Source organism: Physella acuta, unplaced genomic scaffold, assembly GCF_028476545.2.
Source record: "Physella acuta isolate Inbredline_101_S28 unplaced genomic scaffold, ASM2847654v3 ptg000958l, whole genome shotgun sequence".
In the NCBI taxonomy this organism is placed as follows: domain Eukaryota; kingdom Metazoa; phylum Mollusca; class Gastropoda; family Physidae; genus Physella; species Physella acuta.
In genome coordinates, this window is record NW_026732475.1 from 427,981 (window position 1) to 451,330 (window position 23,350).

At 39.5% G+C, this 23,350-nt stretch overlaps 1 long non-coding RNA gene across 1 annotated transcript; it reads right to left on the reverse strand.

The window, feature by feature from the left end:
• Positions 1-20,611: 20,611 nt before the first annotated feature.
• On the reverse strand, positions 20,612-23,076 carry LOC131953848 (uncharacterized). Its single transcript, XR_009388696.1, has 4 exons — positions 22,683-23,076; positions 22,005-22,117; positions 21,665-21,717; positions 20,612-21,426 (listed from the first exon to the last, which is right to left on the reverse strand). It is a non-coding gene; the product is annotated as an uncharacterized LOC131953848 (long non-coding RNA).
• Between the last annotated feature and the right edge of the window lie 274 nt (positions 23,077-23,350).

A 23,350-nucleotide genomic window follows, 5' to 3' on the forward strand; every position in this document is an offset into this window, starting at 1 on the left:
ACCACTTTATCATTCTCTTTGAAATTTTATAGGTCAACAGAATTTTTTTTCGTTATACAAAGTTTTCAATGTGGTTCTTTTGTTAGTGGGTATGGCTAAACCAACAGTTAAAATTCAAGTTCCCTTTTCGAACCTGACTGCCCATGGGGCAAATGAAGTAGAGTTTACCTGTTTCTGTGTCCTTGGCATATGAAGGGATAGTGTGGGTCAGTGGCGTAGGCAGGGGGGGGGGGGGTTAGGGGGGGTCATAACCCCCCCCCCCCCCATGGACCCCTCGGTATATAGAAAAAGTATGAGGGGGGGTGCAAATCGAAAGTTTGAGGGGGGGTGCAAATTGAAAGTTTGAGGGGGGGGGGGGTGCAAATCGAAAGTTTGAGGGGATGGGGGGGAACAAATCGAAAGTTTGAGGGGGGTGCAAATCGAAAGTTTGTCCCCGGGTAAAAATTGGAACCCCCCCCCCCCCCCCCTTGAGACGATCCTGGCTACGCCACTGGTGTGGGTGCGGTCAGGGGCGTTCTACAGACTTGAACCCGACTTTTGGGTTAGCAGTCTGGCACTCTATCGCTAGGCCACGTCGTTCCATTATTAACGAACCTGAATATTTTCGGTAACACCGTAATTTTTCCACCTCACATCTCGTGAAGGGAGACAACGCTCAACAGAGAGAATTTATCCCGGCATTCCAAGAGAAACCAACAGTACCCACTATCAAAATTTCAGTTTTACATCTAAAACGGCAATTTAAATTTCTACCACAAAATTGTTTTCAGCCTAATTTGGTTCAAACGGTCAAATCAGCCAGCGTTCGTTAATTTTCAGATCCCTAAAATAGATTCGTTTCGTTTATCCACTAAGCTGCCTAGTTACTTTTTTTTAGCAACTCATGTATAGAAAAAAACAATTATTTGTTAAACAACTTCTCTAAATGGATGCAAATTGTTATTTTAGTGATACCCGGAAAAAAATACATATCCGGAAAAAAAATAGCTCACAAAAGACCTTACAAGTTCACCAATTGAATTAATCGGCAAGGGAGATAATTACCAAAGCTTGTTTTCTAAAATAAATATTGAACAAGGACTCTCAAAAGAAATCCTTTATGATCTCAAGTTTATTGAAATACTTGTCTAGATTTACACTTGATAAGGTCCTAAGCTATCTTCTATAATGGGCCCCTTTTCTTATATTATATGTCAGTGTCAAAATGCCCATCACTATTTACTAAAGTACTATTGCGGGGCCCCTAAGTCATACTTTTCTAAGGTTTTTAAGTCTTATTTAAGGATTATTTATGTAAGTTCTATTCGGCATCTCTTTCCAGAAAAAAAACACTTACATTTGCCTAAAAAATCCCAACTCAAATCACAATCTGACTCGCATTTTCGTTGAACTGACACCCTAACCTTATCCCAAAGTTTAGGCTTAACACAAGTAGATATATACTCGAGATCAGAGGCGTTGCGAGGGGGGGGGGGGGGGGTGCGGAGCACCGGGTGACCGCACCCGACCTCGCTAAGCCATTTCTCGAGATCATGATATAGATATGGTACTGTATAACAGAAAAGTGACTGTCAACTTTCTTGTTTGAAATTGCTGTTCGAGCATACCTTGAGAACCCTTGTAAAGAGATATTTGGCGGATAAGCCAACATCTGAGATCTATTTTTAAACCCGCCTGAGTCCATCATTAGCAGAGGGGGTCAATGACCTCCCATCAGTACAAGCCAACTCGAATTAAACTGTTTGCGCTCCCTAATTAAACTCAGCGTAATTAAACCATCGACGTCATCGCACACTTTTCTAGAAATTTCCTTCGCGCCTAGTACACGCGAACAATGCCCCCCCCCCTCCCCTGCCCCGCCCGATGAAGTTTTTACCGACTTCAGAAAATGAGAGCGCGTCATGTAACCATGGCAACACATTGAAAACTCCCCATCCGTCGTGTTGAGAGATCCTGTTCGCGGATTATTTGAATTATTGGCTTGATCAGTTAGGACGGCGTGAATGGCAGCCTGGAGAGGTTATTAAAGTAATTAGGCGGAATATATATATATATATATATATATATATATATATAAATGTGACCTAGGCTAGTTGCATCTATCCTGTTCGCAACGCCCAATGTGACCTTCCCCGAGTCTATCCTGCCCGACAACGCCAATTGTAACGAGTTGAACCACTCATGCTACACAACATCGACTACAGTAGAAAGACTCGAAGATGCAGGTTCGCTATTGATCCTTTTATTACATGAATCAAGAAATGTTTCAATATAACACAATGAATCAACAGAGATGTTTCACAATAATAGTCTGAATCAACTGACCCCTAACAGTCCTCACTAGGCTTCATATAACTGAATCCACATGTCTATTGTCCTTCTTAACACAATATAACCAACTTGGGTATGTCACCCAGACTGACTGATCTAAAGCAAGCGACGACGACGGAAGAGAGAGCGCTGAAACGGGAAGAGAGAGAACGAGTCCTGCCGTGCCCTCCTATTTATGCCTTGTATCCGTACTCGTCCCCGTACTTGTATTCCTCCGTAATCGATACTTGTACTCGATCTCCGACCACCAGTTGCGTAGTTCAAACGTACAGACCGTAAAATAACATCTGCGTCCTATCCATCAAAGTTGACAGGCCGTCTGAATACCGTTTCCCAAAATAGCACGCGCCGGCTTTGAGGTTGTTATCAGCCCGACCCAATAAGCCACCTGTTATCGGTTGCATCAGACCAACACTGTGTCTCGGCTTCTCGTTCGTTATCATTTGTAACTGGTAGTTAGGCCTACCCCAGTTACATCCACCCCTGCTTTTTTTGTGTGTTTTCAACCACAAACAACGCCTGGCAGGTGCACTCCTCCAAAGTCAATCGCACAGTCGTAAAAAAAAAAAAAATCTATTGTTCCACTCACTGTCCACGACGTTCCATTCGTATACGATTGACAGTTCTACCTATTTCACATATCAACTGTGTCTACATCATCTTTCTGAGACACAAAACAGTTCTAGAATTCACATCCACCCTTTCCATTTGGTGCCTTCACCAGTTCACTTCTATAGCTCTTTGAACAGTCTGTTTTCATACCAGCGCGACCATGAAAGAATTGATGGTTGCTGACAAAAAATTTCGTATTCCTTCTGTTCCTTAAACTTCTCCGCGGACCACTTATCTGATGGTCTACTGTCTCTCTGCTTCTGGAGGGACCGGGATCCTCATTGTTGCCGGTATCCTCCCCTTGCGTATCGCTGTTGTTCTGTTGATGGTGATATGGTTCCGGAATGGGTATGTGAATTTCCGTTATAACTTCCGGTTCCCTAATTGTCTTGGGTTTCTCTGTGTGTAACTGCTCTTCTTGCCTATTCCAATATTTCTTTAATTGAGCAATATTCGCCCACCGATCCGGTTTGGCGTGATCGATGGGTCTTATCTTAAAGGGGCCACCTGCTGCTTTAGGCATCTCCACGACTTGCCATATCTCCTGTCCCCAGAGATCGTGGATTTTGTTTCTGCCTAACGGGTGGCTACGCAGTAATACCCTGTCATTCAGTTTGAGTGGCGGGTCCTTCGTCTGTATCGGCGGTTCCCTTCGCCGAGATTCATGTTCTAGTCTTTCCTGTACTACCCTGTACATTTCTCTAATTCTTCTCATATGTTCATTCACATATTCCAGTGCGGTGTATGAGCCAGTCATACTCTCCCTTTTTCCTAGGAACAAATCAAGAGGAAGTCGAGCCTCTCGTCCGAACAGCAACATGTATGGCGAAAAGCCGGTTGTGGCATGTGGTGTGCAGTTGTATAGATATACCAACTCTGGGAGAAAATCAGGCCAACGTTTTTTCTGTTCAGGTTCTAGCGTACGCAGCAAATCATGCATGCTGCGGTTGAACCGTTCGCACTGTCCGTTTCCTTTCGGATTAAATGTGGTTGTTCTAGATTTGTTGATCCCGTAGTGGCTGCACAGTTGGTTAATTACTTCTGACTCGAAAGCCCTTCCTTGGTCAGAGTGTAATTGTCTTGGTATGCCATATTTGATGAACCAATGTTGTAATAAGACCTTTGCCACTGTTTTGGCAGTCTGATCTCGTGTGGGCACCGCCACAGTCCATTTGGTGAATACATCAGTCATTACCAACACATGTTCCGTCCCATCCGATGATTGCTCCAACGACGTAAAGTCCATAGCCACAATCTCTAGTGGTTTTGTCGCTAGTAGGTGTCCTGATGGCTGTCTCATTTTGACAACTGGCATTTTCGCATGCTGACACCTCACACAAGCCTCACAATGGCGTTTGACCTCCATTTCCATATTGGGCCAGTAACACCTCCGTCGTAATATTTTGTGGGTTCTGTCCTGACCCTGGTGTCCTGCCCTGTCATGTGCCAACCTTAGCACTTCTCCTCGTAATTGTCCCGGCACCACCACCTGGTGTATTGTGCCATCAATTTGGTCATGAATTCTCCGCATGAGAACACCATCCTTTATACTGAGACGGTTCCACTGACTCAGTATTTTCTTTGTTTCTCGACCAAATTGTTCTCTTTCCCTTCTTCCTGGGAATTTTTGTTCCTGGACGTGTTTCAATAGCGGTTGTAAGCCACTATCCGTTCTCTGGGCATCTCTTATCTTTTTGTGATTAAGGCAATTAAAATCACTACTGTCCATATGTTCGGGTTCCGTGGATATGTGCTCCACCCCGGTCTGCCCGTTTTGCATCACTTGTACCCCATGAGGGATATCTGTTGACGCTCTGACCTCACATATTCCTGTCAGTGTTTCTTCCTCATCACCCGGTCTCTCGTAAGGATTCCTTGATAAGGCGTCCGCATTGCCATTGGACCGCCCCGGGCGATACTTTATCTCTAGGTCAAAGAGTGCCAATTCTGCTGCCCATCGCTGTTCGATGGATCCCAACTTTGCTGTCTTTAGGTGACTCAAGGGGTTATTGTCAGTGTATACCACACATTTAGCACCTAATAAATAGTCCCTGAATTTTTCCGTCACAGCCCATTTTAATGTCAAAAGTTCTAGTTTCATGGCGCTGTAATTTGTCATGTTCTTCTCTGATTCCTTCAGAGCTCGACTGGCATACGCAATAACCCTGAAACCTTTCTTTTGTTGTTGTGATAGCACAGCTCCCAGGCCTTTAGAGCTGGCGTCAATTTCTAACCGAAATGGTTTGTCAAAGTCCGCGTATCCCAATATCGGTGCCTCTGTCAAGGCCTTTTTCAAGAGTTTAAACGAGTTCAGGCATTCATCAGTCCATAATTCACCTATCAGTTGTGTTTTACCTTTCTTTTTCTCCTTACTGTGTTTCTTTGTCATTTTGTTTACCAAGTCATGCAATGGTGCGGCAATTTTTGCAAAACCCGGCACAAATTTTCTATAATAGGAAGCAAAGCCCAAGAATGACCTGACCTCTACCGTAGTTGTTGGTTGTTTCCATTCTTTAACAGCTGCAATTTTATCTGGGTCAGTGGCGATGCCATCCGACGAAATCACGTAACCCAAAAAATGTACCGATTTCAAACCAAAGCAGCATTTGTCTGGGTTCAGCTTTACTCCTATCTCCCTAAGACGGAGAAACACTTGTTCTAATCTTTTTAGATGGTCCTCCCAAGTTTTTGAGTAAACTAGAATATCATCCAAATACACCAACATTATTTGAAATAGAAAGTCACTCATAGCACTCTGCATTACTCGCTGGAATGTAGCAGGTGCATTAGTTAGACCAAACGGCATACGGGTCCACTCGTACAGTCCCAGTGGAGAAGTAAATGCAGTTTTATGTTGATCGTTGGGGTGCATGGCCACTTGGTGGTAGCCACTGGCCAAATCCAAGGTAGAAAAAAATCTTGCTCCCCCCAACGCATCAAGACATTCATCAATACGAGGCAAGGGGAATGCATCCCTTCTTGTGATATTGTTCAATTTCCGGTAATCACAACACAGTCTTATCTCCCCTGACTTCTTTTTTACCACTACAATCGGTGCCGCATATGGGCTCGTACTGGTTGTAATAATTCCCTTTTTTAGTAGATCGTTCAGGTGTGCTTTCACCGCAGAGTAGTGACTTGGTGGCAATCTTCGATAAGGTTGCGCCACCGGCTTGTCTTGTAGTAAGGGTATCTGGTGTTTTATTACTTCCGTGTACCCCAAATCACCCTCATACGAGGCAAATATATCACTGTATTTCTTCAGCAATTCATTTAGTTTTGGGTCCTCAGTTTCCGGGAATGTATATGATCGGCCATCTTCTTTCTTCACCTCGGCCGTCACATTGACCGACCTAATTGTTACTTCATTACTACTGGTATTGATCAGTTCGATGCACTGTGCCGACCGTTGTACCTCGACGTTCTGTGGTACTCCTACCAGAGTGTTAGGCGGTATAAAAATTTCTTCATCCAAAACATTTGCTACCAACCCTTGAACTAGTCCGTTTTCCGCTGATGTGTATGTCCGCAGTAACACGACGCCTGCCCTCAGTGCGGCGCCACATGGTTCTATCATCACATCACCATTCACGCTTCTATCACCAATTTGTAATGTGATTGCCTTGACCGTGTTTGCCGGGACTGATATCCTTCCTCTGGTCTTGGCAAACCTGGCCAACTTGGATCCCCGACCTGGTGTGGTCGATCCGACAATATTTGTAAGAAATTCTGGCAACTGGCCAAGAATATTCATGCCCAACAGGCAAGGTATATTTGACACATTTGTCTCTAGGTTGTGTTTCGTAACGAACACCCCAACCTGCTTCAACTTATGTCCCGCCACCACGACATCCGCCAGAAAATAACCACAGTATGGAATGGTTAGTCCATTAGCTGCCGTCAGGCGCATGCCTGTGTCAGACCTCAACCTATGGTCTTTTCCTTTCATCCATTTGGTGTAAAAATTTTCCGTGATTGTCGTCACCTGGGAGCCTGTATCCACAATTGCCTTCACCGCGATGTCCCCAATCGTAATCACCATTTCGGGACAGACTCCCATCATTTTGTTTCTTGGGCCATAACCTCGCCCCTCTGTAGCTTGGCCCTGCCTTACAGAGGACGACCGTTTCCCTGGCAGTACCGTGCCATATGTCCGGGTTGTGAACAAGACAAACAAATTGGTCGACCGTCTGCCGTCCATTGGAGTGATGGCTTGGCAGGACGCGGCCGTCCAACCCGTCCCTGTTTTGTCCCGTTCTTTTCCTGATTCTCAGCTGTTGACCTGCTTTCCAACCACTTCAAGCGTTGGTCAACCTTCTCTAGGTGGGCCAACAGTTGAGCCATCATGGTCTCCATCGTGTCGGCCCCTGTGGGTGGGGATTGTCTCTGTTCAGGCACAGAGACTTTGTCCACCGAACAGTTCGATTGGTCCTCATCCTCGGACCTGCGGATCGCTGAGTTCCTGACCTGAAGGAAGGTCAACTGCTGGTCTCTGTGGACCTCCTCTTTCAACTCTCTCCTTAAGATCGGGGTTGCTAGCCCCTCGATGAAATGGTCCCTCAGTAGGCGTACATCAATGTCCGGTGATTTGCCCTTTACCAAATCAAAGGCCCTGTTCATCCTGTGTGAGTACTCCATCACACTCTCCGCCATTCTCTGCTTTAAGCCCACGAATCCCGATAGCAGTTGCACTCCCGACCGTCTCTCCCCAAAGGTCTCCATAATCAGATCCAGCACCTTATCTGGATCTGATTGGACGGTCCTATCGTGGCACTTAACCTCTGCCCTAACCGTTTCACCTATACTGCCCATCAGCAGTCTTAATCTTTCCTCTGGTGACATATGTCTCGAGGCCCAGGCCGCTTTGACCTCTTCACTGAACCTGTTGGTTAAAGTTGGGTCTCCGTCCCCGTAAAATTTGTTAATATGGGACTCTCTGGGTAGGACCACTATATGGGTCTGCTTCTCGTCCAGAGTAGACATTTTCTTCCTTAAGTACTAAAAAAAAGAGTTCTTTCTTACCGTGTGTGTATGAAAAATTTTTCCTCGTTCCTCAATTTTCACAGTTCCTGAATGTCCGAATTCACACACACACTAAACACAGTTATGCACAAGGTTGACTATAGGTGCCTTAAACGGCAAGTCTAGTTGAATTCATCCTGATCGCAGCGCCAATTGTGACGAGCGAACATTTATCCTGCCGACAACGCCAATTGTAACGAGCCAACAGTTACCATGCTCGCAACGCCACATGTAATGAGACCTAATTGCCTGTAGTGCCACGTGTTAACGAGTTTAACCACTCATTCTAGACAACATTGACCACAGTATAGATACTCAAGATGCAGGTTCGCTATTGATCCTTTATTACATGAATCAAGAAATGCTTCATAATAACACAATAAATCAACAGGAATGCTTCTCAATAATAGTCTGAATCAACTGACCCCTAACAGTCCTTCACGAGGCTTTATATAACTGAATCCACATGTCTATAATCCTTCTTAACACAATACGGCTAACCCGTTCTATAACCGACTTGACATAGTCACACAGACTGACTGATCTAAGCGAGCGATGAAGATGGAAGAGAGCTCGCTGAAACGGGAAGAGAGAGAACGAGTCCTGCCGTGCCCTCCTATTTATGCCTTGTATCCGTACTCGTCCCCGTACTTGTATTCCTCCGTAATCGATACTTGTACTCGATCTCCGACCACCAGTTGCGTAGTTCAAACGTACAGACCGTAAAATAACATCTGCGTCCTATCCATCAAAGTTGACAGGCCGTCTGAATACCGTTTCCCAAAATAGCACGCGCCGGCTTTGAGGTTGTTATCAGCCCGACCCAATAAGCCACCTGTTATCGGTTGCATCAGACCAACACTGTGTCTCGGCTTCTCGTTCGTTATCATTTGTAACTGGTAGTTAGGCCTACCCCAGTTACATATATATATATATATATATATATATATATATATATATTTAATAGCTTATAAATATAGTATATATATGTATATATAGGCCTATATATATATATATATATATATATATATATATATATATATATATATATATATATATATATATATATATATATATATGCGTATGTACGTATTTACATATGCTCCTTTTGGGCATTTTGTTTAAACAGCCTAGACATTCAAGTATTTGCTGGATATTAAAATGACAATTACATTTGAACTTTGAATTGTATGTAGGTCTAGATTCCCAAAATAGCATTGTTTGAAAGCAAAGTTTTCGGAAAACAAAGGAGAAGGATGATAGGGCTTAAGAATAATCAAGATTTTAAAATGTATTAGTTTTTTTTTAAAGCAGGATCGGCAATAGTGCAGATGAAGTAGGCCTACAGCTCGTATGTTTCATTTAGCTCAATATATATGGGGATAGTGGGGTTAGTGCTATACTTCACCGGCTAATTTTTTTCCGACTCGCGTTTAGTACCCATTAGAGCTAAGTAAACTCAGGGTTGATTATTGGATGGACTCAAACTCCAAAACTTCTGATTATCAATCGTGTGTCTTAGCACCATAATCAATGGCAATGTGGTAACTTGGTATTGTAAATGGTAACTTGGTATTGTAATGGTAACTTGGTATTGTAAATGGTAAATTGGTATTGTAAATGGTAACTTTGTATTGTAAATGGTAACTTAAAGTTTGTATTGTAAATGGTAACTTGGTATTGTAATGGTAACTTGGTATTGTAAATGGTAACTTTGTATTGTAAATGGTAACTTAAAGTTTGTATTGTAAATGGTAACTTGGTATTGTAATGGTAACTTGGTATTGTAAATGGTAACTTTGTATTGTAAATGGTAACTTAAAGTTTGTATTGTAAATGGTAACTTGGCATTGTAAATGGTAACTTGGCATTGTAAATGGTAACTTGGTATTGTAAATGGTAACTTTGTATTGTAAATGGTAACTTAAAGTTTGTATTGTAAATGGTAACTTGGTATTGTATATGGTAACTTTGTATTGTAAATGTCAATCAATTTGAATTAAATCTATTCTATGTAAAATAATTAGGTTTGTCTAGATGAATATAAGTTTATATATATATATATATATATATATATATATATATATATATATATATATATATATATATATATATATATATATATATATATATATATATATATACATATATATGAGAAGATTTCTTGACGGAAGTTTTTATTTTTTAGCAAAAACTATTTGTGCAATAACGCTTGTCGTCATAACGGTTTATATATCTATTTCACAGTACAAATTAATTCTACAAATTATAAATCTTGGCAAGCTATCTAATCTGTTTGTAAATTTTGCCCAAATATGTGTCCTTTTGTTTACACATATGTATTCTCTGTACCAAGCGAAGTTCTCCAGTGTTCTAATCCGATAATTACTGAAAGTTCCATCATTTTTATCGGTGGTAATTAATGCTGACAATAAAATCAACGAATCATGTTTTCCATCGCGTCGTTATTCTTCCAATAACAAAGTGGTACGTATGGAATGTTAATTTATGTTTTTAAAAATTCAAGGGCGATAACTGCGGTATTATCAATGTACTAGTTCTACTGCCCGTCTTTGTTCAGGCTTTAGATCACAAGTACAAAAATGTTACGGTAAATCACACGTTAGCAACGGGAAGTAACTGTGAATAACTTGATAAGGTAATGTATACATGTATACATTAAGAAGATAAACGCCTCATGGTTTAATAACAGCATTTAGTGAGTGAAGAAGTGAGCGTTAAAGGGTGGGGTGGGGAGGGGGGTGCTGCGCAGAAAATAGGCGAAGATAAAAAAAAATGGACATATAGAAAATAAATTTCCCCCAAAATTTAATGTTAACGACCAAGTCGATAAACGAGCTGCTAAAGAGCAGAAAGTGTAGCATAAAGAGGAGATGAGTGACGTCGATGACAGGTATGTAGGTTAAAATCATGCCGTTAATTAATTAAAACAACCCATCAGGCCAGGTGAGAAACAGTGCACAGACATGTGCACGGGAGGGAAGAATGTTGAGGGTAATTTTAGCCGTGTTGACAGTTTGTTCAAAGCAGAGGCGTAGCAACCCTTCCCGGCGCCCGGGGACAAACTTTTCGATTTGCACCCCCCCCTCGAGATTTCGATTTGCACCCCCCCCCTTAAACTTTCGATTTGCACCCCCCTCAACCTTTCAATTTATTTTTCCAACCTATTTTGCCCCCCCCCCCCCCCCTCGCTACGCTACTGGTTCAAAGTGTCCAGTGGGGTGGGTTGGCGGAGGGGTGTCTATTTTAAACTATCTGTTGGTGCCAGTCTGAAAGTGAAATAGGAAGAATATTTGCTTGTTGGAGTCGGAAATGGGAAATAATTTTGGGCCGTTAAACTCAGGGAGGAAGGGGGGCACCAGCAGCTCAACGGCGCCCCCCCCCCCACTCCCATTCTGACTAGTCTTCCACACATGCGGAAGGTAAAATGAATTAGATAGCGCAGTAGATTGTATTAATTATCTTTTTAAAATGTCTCACATAGCTGAACCCACTTTAGTGACCCCTTCACTGTTCCTTGAACTCACCAGCGGTAACCACCCCCCCCCACTCCCTTATGAACATTAATTAAATAACGTGTCCTAGAAATGTAATAAATTATAAAGCTAATTTCTCTTATTTTATACTAATTAGTCATTTTTGTATTGCACAGATGTGCGTCGCGCCTTGATCACTAGTGCAGGCATGGATCGTAGTAAAAGCAATAAATTATTTTATTCGTATAATCTCTGTTCAACATTTTCAGTGATTGTAAATGTAAGTTACTCTGGTGAACTCTGCTAACTATACAAACATTTGGTGACATAAAACCAATACGGGCTTCCATACTTTTTCTCCCGATGAACTACGCGGACGTGCCAGCCACTCTCCGTGTGACGCCCTACACGACTCAGATAACAGCATCACCGCGGGGTGCCATGGAGACGAAACCGTGCCATTAGCAACAGTAAACCGATTCCACGTTTCCTCTTCCACCACACAACGCCTCACCAGAACTCTAGATTTCCTGGACATTATTTTTTTCTCCATTCGGATTTTTAAAATATTTTTTTTAAAGGAGTTTCTGTGTGTTTATTTGTCAATATTGTCGTTTCGGTATTTAAACCTCTCGTGCGTCAATCTGACGAATGGGAGACAACCGGTTGTCTGTTTGACGGATATTGTGACAGCCGACCGCGGCAAAACATGGGCTTCAACAGGCGGCATTCATTAACGGCTGGCGAATTCACGTCCCGCATTCATCGGAGGCTTCTGTTTTAGTGCCGCTGAACTTGGTGGGTTCTAGATCTAGTCGGTGTCTGTGTGTAGTTGGTCACTGTGTTCGGACTTAGGATCAATTCAGTCAGGATTGAATGGACTCAATGTACACGCAGAAATAAAAACACAGCAGGTGAGTTTCGCTCACTTAGTCATTATTTACATTTAAATTAATAATTGTTTCGTAGGTCGCAAAAAATGTAAACAATTTTTTTTAGATTTAAAAAAAAGGATTTCGATTTGAAAATCTTCCTAAATATAGATTCTAGAGGTCGTATGTTTCTGGATCATGGCTTATGAAGGGATCGTGTGATCAGCTCTATTCATAGTTAGCTTTACTTTCCCAAACGTGAGTCAGGTACCCATTATAGATCTAGCTGGGTGGACTCAGGTACGTCCTGTAGAATAGACCGAGATCCGAACTGGCGACATTCTAGTTAGCAGCCGAATGCTCAATCACTCGACCACGCCGTCCCTATGTTTTTGTTAACCTCTTAATAATATCTAATGTATTGTAACCGATTTAACAATTTATAAAATAATAATAATAACAATAATTATTAAGATATAAAAAAAAATAATTTAATGGGTAAAGTTAAATCAAAATAAAGTTAAATATTAAAATGAGGAAATTATTGAATCAGCGACTTAGAATCCACCTTTTAATATTTCCTCTATAAACCTACATGCCTACATGTTATGGTAGCCACACTCTCAAGTTTTGTTTTACTCCTAAAGACTGACAAACAACCACAGGACGTGGAGAACGAGAATTTCTCGTTTCCGTGTCACCAAGTACCATAGCTCTTTTGTTTTCAACTGACCCCCCTATTGGTGTGTGTGTCTGTGTGCGTGTGTGTACGCGTGCGTGTGTGTGTGCGTGTGTGTATGCGTGTGTGTGTGTGCGTGCGCCACAATGGGGGAGGGGGTGCAGGTTTTTTAGGGACCCTTAGCCTAGCCGATGGTCCCCACTCCAAGTACTGAACTCGCGAAATCGACCCTAACCTATAACCCCCCCCTCCCCCCCCCCCCCCCCCCACACACACAAATAAATCATTCCATGTATTCATCTAGCTAGATTAATCCTTTAAGTGTTTATATCCAACTATCCATTTATCAAACCCACCTACTTATGCACCGCCCTCTTTAAACTTTTTTTTTCCAAGGTCGAACATAAAATCGACTCTGTGTTCGCCATTCTGTGTTATTTACCCCCCCCCCCCCCCACCCCCGAAATAATTATCTCTGCGGATAAACAAAAAATGCATTACCTCCCTTTTTATTTACAAACTAAAACGAATTTATTTCGAAGATAAAAGCATTTCTAACAAATCCCCATGGGGGAAGGGAGAGGGGGGGGAGGCGCCTGAGAGTATTTTCTTTTTATTGGTTGGATTAGAATTTCCATACAGAAAGACCCGGTTTTGTTGTTAGAACTGGACGCTATGACCCAACTATTTTTTACTTCTTGTGTATCGCCGGTAAAAAAACATTCGCATTGGCGATAAAAAACCAATTAGTAGATAGCGAATGCGCGAATCTTAAGCCTTCATAAAACATTTCCTTTTAATTTTAATGGAAACGTGTTTTTAAAAAAAAAATGTTATTTCATGTTGGCGTAGATTTGTTCAAGGTTAGGTTTGAGCTGTTGTAGGATTGGTGAAGATTAAAACATGGTTAGTTAGGGTTAATGTCAAGTTAGTGTTGGGTTAGTGCAGGAATGTGTAGGATTATAGTAATTTTAGTAAGGGTTAGTGTTGGGTTAGTGATCTTTACAGCACTTGCCCATCGAACCTGACGGTCCATGGGGCAAGTGAAGTAGAGTTCATCTGTTTCTGTGACCTCGGCATATGAAGGGATAGTGTGGTCAACACTATGCCCAGGCACCTTTACTTTCTCTAACGTGAGTTAGGTACCCATCAGAGTTGGGTGGACTCGGGGAGGTTCTGCTGACCTGAACCCGGATTCGAACTCGAGTGATGGTTAGTGTGGGGTCAGTTGTGGTTAGTGTGGGTTTAGTGTGGGATTAGTTGTGGTTAGTGTGGGGTTAGTTGTTGGTTAGTGTGGGATTAGTTGTGGTTAGTGTGAGGTTAGTGTGGTGTTAGTTGTATTAGTGTGGGGTTAGTTGTTGGTTAGTGTGGGGTTAGTTGTGTTAGTGTGGGGTTAGTTGTGGTTAGTGTGGGGTTAGTGTGGGGTTAGTTGTGGTTAGTGTGGGGTTAGTGTGGGGTTAGTTGGGGTTAGTGTGGGGTTAGTTGTGGTTAGTGTGGGGTTAGTTGTGATTAGTGTGGGGTTAGTGATGGTTAGTGTGGGGTTAGTTGTGGTTAGTGTGGGGTTAGTTGTGATTAGTGTGGGGTTAGTGATGGTTAGTGTGGGGTTAGTGTGGGGTTAGTTATGGTTAGTGTGGGGTTAGTGTGGGGTTAGTTGTGGCTAGTGTGGGGTTAGTGATGGTTTGTGTGGGGTTAGTTGTGGTTAGTGTGGGGTTAGTTGGGGTTAGTTGTGGTTAGTGTGTGGTTAGTTGTGGTTAGTGTGGGGTTAGTGATGGTTAGTGTGGGGTTAGTTGTGGTTAGTGTGGGGTTAGTTGGGGTTAGTTGTGGTTAGTGTGTGGTTAGTTGTGGTTAGTGTGGGGTTAGTGATGGTTAGTGTGGGGTTAGTTATGGTTTGTGTGGGGTTTGGGGTTAGTTGTTAGTTTTGGCTTGAGAGTGTACCAGCCAAAACAAGTCTAACGTTAACTGTACTAGCAAACAGACCGGAGGTAAGAAAAAAGCAACGGGCAGGGCTACTCGTATCTCTGGTGTTAGATTAGGGGAGGAAAAAACAACTTGTCCCGTACGCTGGAGCAATCTAACACGTGCCGCGTGGCATCCAAGTAAACAAGTGCAATAACTCTGCACGCCATGTGGAAATGTCTTATTTCATAAAAAACATGGCTGCTGTTTTCTTTGAGTCAATTCTCAAGTTTTGTGACCCCATCCCTTTCCACTATGCACAATATAAGATTAATTTTTGTAAAGGAGGAGTTCATATTTTGTCGCCATTTTTAAACGGGTTTCTTATAATGTTGAATACGTCACCCGGGGCTAAATACCCCCCTCTTTTACGCCAACCACCCCCTTCCACCCATCCCTAGTTACCCCACTTGTTTATTGGTGCCGACTTGTAATTTGAACTAATTTATTTTCTTAGAATACTTTGTTTTATTTGATGGTTCATAATATTATATTGACGTTAAACTGCAATATATATATATATATATATATATATATATATATATATATATATATATATATATATATATATATATATATATATATATATATATATATATATATATATATATAGCAACGTTATTTTAGTAGACCAAGAAAAGCCGGGTAAAGTAATATTTTCGCCTACAGAAATAGCTCTTTAGAAATTATAAAGAGCTATTCCTGTAGGCAAAAATCTATGTGTAAGAAGGTTTTATTGTTAGCTAAAGAAAATATTTTTCATCTCCACCACATATATCCGTCTATTCTTGGAGTCGTATTAAAAAAACAAACTCTGACGGATTAAAGATCGATTGTGTGTGCGGGCAAGTATTAGGGGGAGAGCAGCCGATCAAACACTATTTTCTATGAAAGACTCAATGAAATTATCAATGACAGAGTCAATGATAACTACCGCTCTCCTGTATTTTTCTCTTAAGAAACTCAATGATAAAGCGTTAGTAGTTATAAAGAGAGAGAGTTTATCAAAGCGGAAATAATTCAACTCGTTTAATTAATAAAGCGTTAAACGTAATTATTAATTCTTAATTTCTCAGCGATTAAAACAATTGTTTAGGGACAGTTAAACTATTTTTTTAAAAATATAGATCCTCGATCTTCATTTATAATTTATTAATTAAAATAAGATTTTTAAAAAATAATTAAAACAGGTCTTTGTACTATATTATTAAAAAAACAACTAATGAATATAATAAATAATTTTGACTATTTCTAATTCTAAACCTATCGAATATCTTTTTTTTAAATGCAAGGTAATCTTTTATAGAACCTACATGATTAACTTTTCTTCTAATAATAAAAAAAAAAACTCTAAATAAAAACTATTATTCCTACAAATATTAGAGTAGTCTCCCTTGACAGTTTCTATTCGAATGTATTTTGTGTTAATTTTCGTTATGAAATACAGTTGACTTTTTTAATTAATTATATAAGAAAACAATCTATCTCTGTGTATATTTATTTTAAAAAATATAATAACAATAATTAGAATAGGTATTTCTGGTTAAATAGCAATTATTCTCATTCTAAATCTTTGGCTATCGAGTTTCATGGGTTTTTAAATTTAAGATTATGAACACATTGGCTTGACGAAAATGACTATATACACTTAAATACATACTAAAATTTACAATTTGTTAATAAACCTACACTATTTTATGCACACATACAAAAAAGAATATTTTAGCGGCAGTTACAACGTCAAAAAAAAAAGGAAACTCCTTTATACTGAATAGTTCTACGTAACAACAAAAATGTAAAAATACATAGTCCTGGAGCACACTAACACATACATATATACATACGAAGATATGTGTGTGTGTAAGTAGGATGTGAGGTGGGTAGACAGGTGGGTGGAAGGAAAGCAGTTTGGCAGGAATAACGGTAGGTAGGAAAGTAGGTAGGCAGGCAGCAGCGCAGGCAGGTTAGTAGATAGGTAGGTACGTAGGCAGGGAGTTAGGTATGTAGGTAGGTGGGCCTAGGTAGGAAGGCGCCTCACTCGGTATAGTGAGCGATTATAGTAGCCCATCATATTCATAGCGTTTCGCAATTATTAAAACGAACAAAGGTACCATAATACTAACGGGAAAACCCGGGGAGCTAAATGGAACCCTGCCAGGGCGCCACCAAATTGATTTTTTTTTCGCAGAAACTACCACAGGGGTATTAGCATTAACTTCTCAAATTTGAATGACAAACGAATGAAATATTTGGTAATGCTTAAACAAACAAACCCACATATTCGTTTTTGGGGCGCGGGTTTGTCCACACTGCCGCCTAGACGCATCAAGGCTCACTGTATGAAAGCCTTGAGTGTACGTTAATCAACCTCTGTAATAGTGAGGTAGAACACACATTGCGACCGCCCATGTGTTAGAGACGCGTCCCTTGGCGCTCCAGGGAGCCACTGGTTATACTCCCGCAGGGGCGCCCCTAATTCGGTTTAATTATAAAATATCGTGTGCCACCGTGTCCCTATTGTAGGGTGCTCTTTAAAGAGGCACTCTCTGTAGAGCCCGGGGCGCTCGCTGTCGCCAACTGCCAGGGCGCCGGCGGGCGCTCATTATTCTACTTAGTGAACATTTATAGTAGCCCATCTAAACCGTAGTGTCGCCCGAGGTGGGTCTTGGCCGCTCTGGGCCACTCAACCGCCGGGGAGCTGGCGAATGAACCTGGTGTAGTTTTATCACTGAATCTCAGAGGCGTAGCACCATTCCTGGCGCCTGGGAACAAATTTTCAATTTGGCGCCCCCCCCTCCCGCCGGAGACAAACTTTCAATTTGGCGTCCCCCCCCCCGTATTTTTTAAATATTTATAATGCAAAACTGTAGCTAAAATGAGCTTTAAATTTTTCCCACCCATTTTGGCGCCCCTAGGGTTGGCGCCCGGGTACATATGTACCCCCCACCCCCCTCTACGCCTCTGCTGAATCTAGTATTACCTAAGACCGCAATTGATGAGATAGCCCCTCTGGATTCCCCTCTGGATTCTGAGCTCATAATAATATAATGAGAAAAATCGAATCCTCCCAGGGTGCCACACTTTTTTCTTTCTCGAAACCCTTTTCACCAACTCCCCAAAATTTTATGACTTTCGTACGAACAGTGTCAAATTGCATCTGGCTTTTATTTTTATGGAGAAAAATTGCATTGCTTCCTGTCAGAGACCGCAGATCGAATGGGGCGCCAAAAGGGGTAGACAATTTTTTAAAAATCCTCATTCTTCAGTAAAATTTAAGAAAACAGATTTATACATGACTGATATCCTCAATTATTTTATATAGGGGAGTGTAGGTAGGGATGGGCGCCTTTTTGCAAGCGTTCGAATAGGGTTGGCACAACATTGATAGTTCGCCCCGGGCGCCGGAATAGGTTGCTACACCTCTGCTTCCTGCTAGGGCGCCGCCCTGGCGAAATCTTACCGGGGGGGGGGCGTGCGGACACTGTTAAAAGTATATATTTTTTCTATATAAATTCCGTTTCGTTCGGGGGTGGGGGGTCGATAGACTTTCTTCGGGGGGTGCGGGGGCTCTGCCTCTCCCCCCCCCCCCCCCCTCCGAATAGATTCCTGGAAAAAACTCTGTTCACAAAGTTTTATGGCGATCCGATGAAAAAGGTAGTAATTCATATAGGACAAACAGATAAACATACTTTCATTTCTATAAATATAAATAGATATATAGGGCCTACTTTAACTAGTGTCCGCATACCTGCACCCGAAAACTTAGTCACAATTTTCTTTGTTACATTTGAACCCTTTAGGTTAATCAATATTAACAAAATTGAACAAGATGCAACAAATACAGTTAACCAAGAAATTGAACAAGTAAAATTCCCGTTATCTTTTTATTGTTTTTAGATATAGAGTAGTAACAGACTACCTACAGGTCCTAACTCGCGACGAGGTACACATTTGTATTAAAACACACATCTAAGACATTTACCATTTAGGTGGGTTTTGCAGTACAGTGGTTTCTTAAGTCGTGGACAAGTGATTGCGCTTATCTCTATTGAGTAGCTCTGTATTCTGTCCTATATTAGACACATTTGTAAATATCTGTCACAATATGGGCATAGAGATGATATAACGATAGCTTATCTTTGCGGACGACGCTAAACTTTGGCATCGACACCACCGCCTACAACTTCAAATTCGGTCCTTCAGAAATGTTTGAAGTCTCTAGATTAAAACTACTTTTCTCTTTTATGTGCCTACTGACCACATCACATGCATTTGTTCTGAAAGTCTAAAAACAGAGGCACAAATATATCGTCTAGACTTGTGAGGTCTACAGATTAGGTATTTTGTGATTGTATATATACCATATCATATATAGGCCTATATATATATGTATATATATATATATATATATATATATATATATATATGGGGGGGGGCCTAAAAAATTTTTTGCGGGGTGGCCCCTTTTTTCTAGTTCCGCCACTGACGTTTTCAGATGCCTAAAAATGTTTAACCACTAATTAATCAGAATAATGGGTCAAGATTTCAATTCTTGGTTTTGGGACACGTTAGTTGCCGGGGTTGAGCTAATGTCGATAGCATAAGGACTGTACCTTGATGCGGGCGTTTTATTTGTTGCCCATCGTAATAATTGAATGGTTGATGGGGCTTCTTCAAGGGTTAGATTTGCCGTAATGTTATTGATATCATGCATGTAAGGCTTTTCTAAGAAGAAAATGCGTTAAAACACTTTTTAGTTATGCTTTTTTTAAATAGGCCTATAGACAACTTAATCGTAATGAACAATAATATGAATTTAAACAACTTTAGAATACATCTGTTTCGGCTAACATGAATGTTATTCTTCAAACTAGTAATGTTAAACGTGTCTTTTTCGCATTTTCGACTTATAAGCAATACAGTAAATTCCGATAACGTCCATATGCGTACAAGCAATGGCGTAGGCGAGGAGGGGTTTAATATTGATTTAATAATGATACTTTCTTAACCCTCTACTGGACAACATGTTTGGTACCTTGCCCCCGGCAACAGGGTGGATTTGGATTACACCCAAGTTTTACTTCATAGTAAATGGCTTCAGTTTTAATTATTGGAGTTGGTAGCAACATTGACACAGTTGAAGGTATTCAGAACAAGGTGGCCAGGAGAAATCACATTAATTAGTATAAAATTTACTATTATTAACAATAGGCCCTACTTAATTGTTTAATGTTGCTGGATATTAAGCCTGGTAGGTATTTATGTTTATTAATTTGTACAGAAACAAAAAAAAAGATTCCCAAACAAAGTTTTATTTTTCAGAAATAAAGAAAATAATACAAATCAATAAAGAACAGTTTTCAAAAGAATTTGTATAAAAGTAATTATTATAAAATAGGAATATAGCATTGCATAGATAAAAATAAAATCCTTGACACAAACAATATGAGGAATATTTTTTATCAGAGAAGAGAAAAATATATGATGTAGTTTGAAAATAATAATGTACAGAATGTAGCTTTTGCAGATTATAATGAAAATTCTCATGCCTGTATAATTTATTGAGTAAATGAAGCAAGGCCCAAAACACTAGGCTAAATAATATGCATGGGACAGGCATTGAAAACTACAAATTGCATATAGTGAAGGTTACCCTATTTATTGGCTATATCCACAGTAAAGATTTATGGCTTTATTACCTGCTTGTAAAATTGTTAAGGAAAAAGTGAAGTATTGTTAACGGCACATGTTGTCATTTGTTGTGTTCTCGGCACATGTTGCCATTTTGTGTGTTCTGGGAACATGTTGCCATTTTGTGTGTTCTGGGTACATAATGACATTTTGTGTGTTCTGGGAACATGTTGCCATTTTGTGAGTTCATGGAACATGTTGACATTATTTGGCTGTGTTCTGGGAATATGATGCCATTATTTGGCTGTGTTCTGGGAACATGTTGCCATTTTGTGTGTTCTGGGAACATGTTGCCATTTTGTGTGTTCTGGGAACATGTTGAAATTATGTGGCTGTGTTCTGGGAACATGTTGACATTATGTGGCTGTGTTCTGGGAACATGTTGACATTATGTGGCTGTGTTCTGGGAATATGTTGACATTATGTGGCTGTGTTCTGGGAACATGTTTGTTTCATTTTCAAATATTATAATAAAACATTTTTAGAAATTCTATATTAGGAATTGTGTATATATATATAAATTTATATATTTAATAAGACAATTGGATGAATTATAATAAACAGCAAAAATGATTCAAATAAGTTTAGAAGTATTTGGCTTGATGTCCCAACAGTGAACTGTATTCCGAGCTTGTTTCCCTAGTGATAACCCATCTTTTTTGTGCCACCCTTTCAATCAAATATCCAGCTTTTTCTTGGCCTGTATCATAATGCTGGTCATAGACTTGCTTGATTTGTGTATCACAATATGATTTTGAATGTTCTTCTGTAAATGAAATAAAGACAAAATATTTTGAAATATTCTTTTGTGGAACTAGCAAGAGAAATACATTACAAATTTATATTACTATCTCTACTTATTCTTTACTATAACTAATTACTTTGAAAAGATAAAGCACTGAACATGATGAATAACAAGAAACAAACATTATCAGCAAAGATTATAGATTTAAAATTGTGTTCATTCATATTGAAGATTAATGAAGTAGACTATCAATATTTACCCTCTTGATAGCTGATACTTTGATGTCTTTACTTTAAGCTAACACATCAGTCTCTGTGTGGTAAAATATGAAATAATATGCTTCAATAAAACTGTTTCAGTATATTAATTATATTAGATAAGTACATAGTTTTGAGCTCTATAACAATATGTGTTTCAATTATCATTCAAATATAATACCCTCTATGTTGTACAACTCACTGATTTATTAGAATTTAAGAAAAGACAATAATTAATAAAATATTTTGGATTAAAATCCATCATATTTATTATAACATATAATGCTATCTCTTGCTATAATAATTACTTTAAAAAATGGGTTATGCCTATAGTACAGTTACCTGAGGATGAAACTAGGCACAGTGTATAGTCCACGGAGACTGATTAATATCCCTTGTAATTGAACATCAGTTGTAGTTATGAAATCTGGATGGCCAAACACACACTCATAGTCCTGAAAAGCAATTTACACATAGATTAGCAAGAATATCTCACAAATTATTAAATTAAAGCTAACCCCTATTTAGTGCAGTCCATCAAAGTAGTAGCATTTTTGTTAAGTTGTAGACACAATACAAAGTAATGTTTGTTCTGTGATTTACATACTTTTATAAAATAGCAATATATATATATATATATATATATATATATATATATATATATATATATATATATATATATATATATATATTCATTGTAAATTTTAGTTGTGTCTTGCTATTAAATTTATTTACTCGACTGATCTAAACTCACTCTATTTAAACATAATATAGTGGATAAGTATAGTGATTATATTATTCAGCAATTAATAGCAGGCCTAAAAAAATTTAAATAGTAACTTTTGCGAATGAACACATTAAATTCTATGTATTTCCATTTCTATGTATTTCCCAACTTGATGCATATTACTAACCAAGCATTAAACTTTAGTCCTAAACCTGACTCTAATTACCATTTATTGGACAACCTGAACCTTTGCGATACCATGTTATAATATATTATTTTAAAAATGAGATTACCACTAATTACTAAAATCAATTGTTTTTAGTATTAACTGAGCCGCATACTATTTGCTCCTATTGTCATCACCAGAAATCCAGTATGTTGGCAAGGTTTAGTCTCTAAGTTCCCTACAACCTCTTTCCTCTCGAGTGCGGAAAACACTGAAATCATTAATCATTATTTCATTATGCCTAATAGTTTAAAGGTAGTATTAAAGTAGTACTAAATAGTACGAGTCTTAGTTACTATAAGTCTAATGATAATTATTATTGTGTATGCTTACATGCTTTAAGTTTTATGCACAATATTGGTATATAATATATAGTCTATAGTATAGGCCTATAGCCGAAGCTATAGAATATATAGGCCTATAAGCCTAAATATAACAGCAGCTTGAATAATGCTCATTAGCATTTATTCACTATAAACTATAAAGATAAACAAATGTTTCAATTTAATTTAATTATAACTAATAATAGTAAATAGGCTTTTTTCTTGTGGTAACAAATTTAAAGTATGGCAGTACAGTTATAGTATAGGCCTACTAAATTCTATATTTAAGTATGTGGGCTTTTCATTCCAATGCACCACAATAGATGCCACACATGATCAAGCTGGACCTCTGATCTAAAGATTTAATAATTGGGCCTAACAAACAGTGAAACTACAATAAAAATCATGTAAA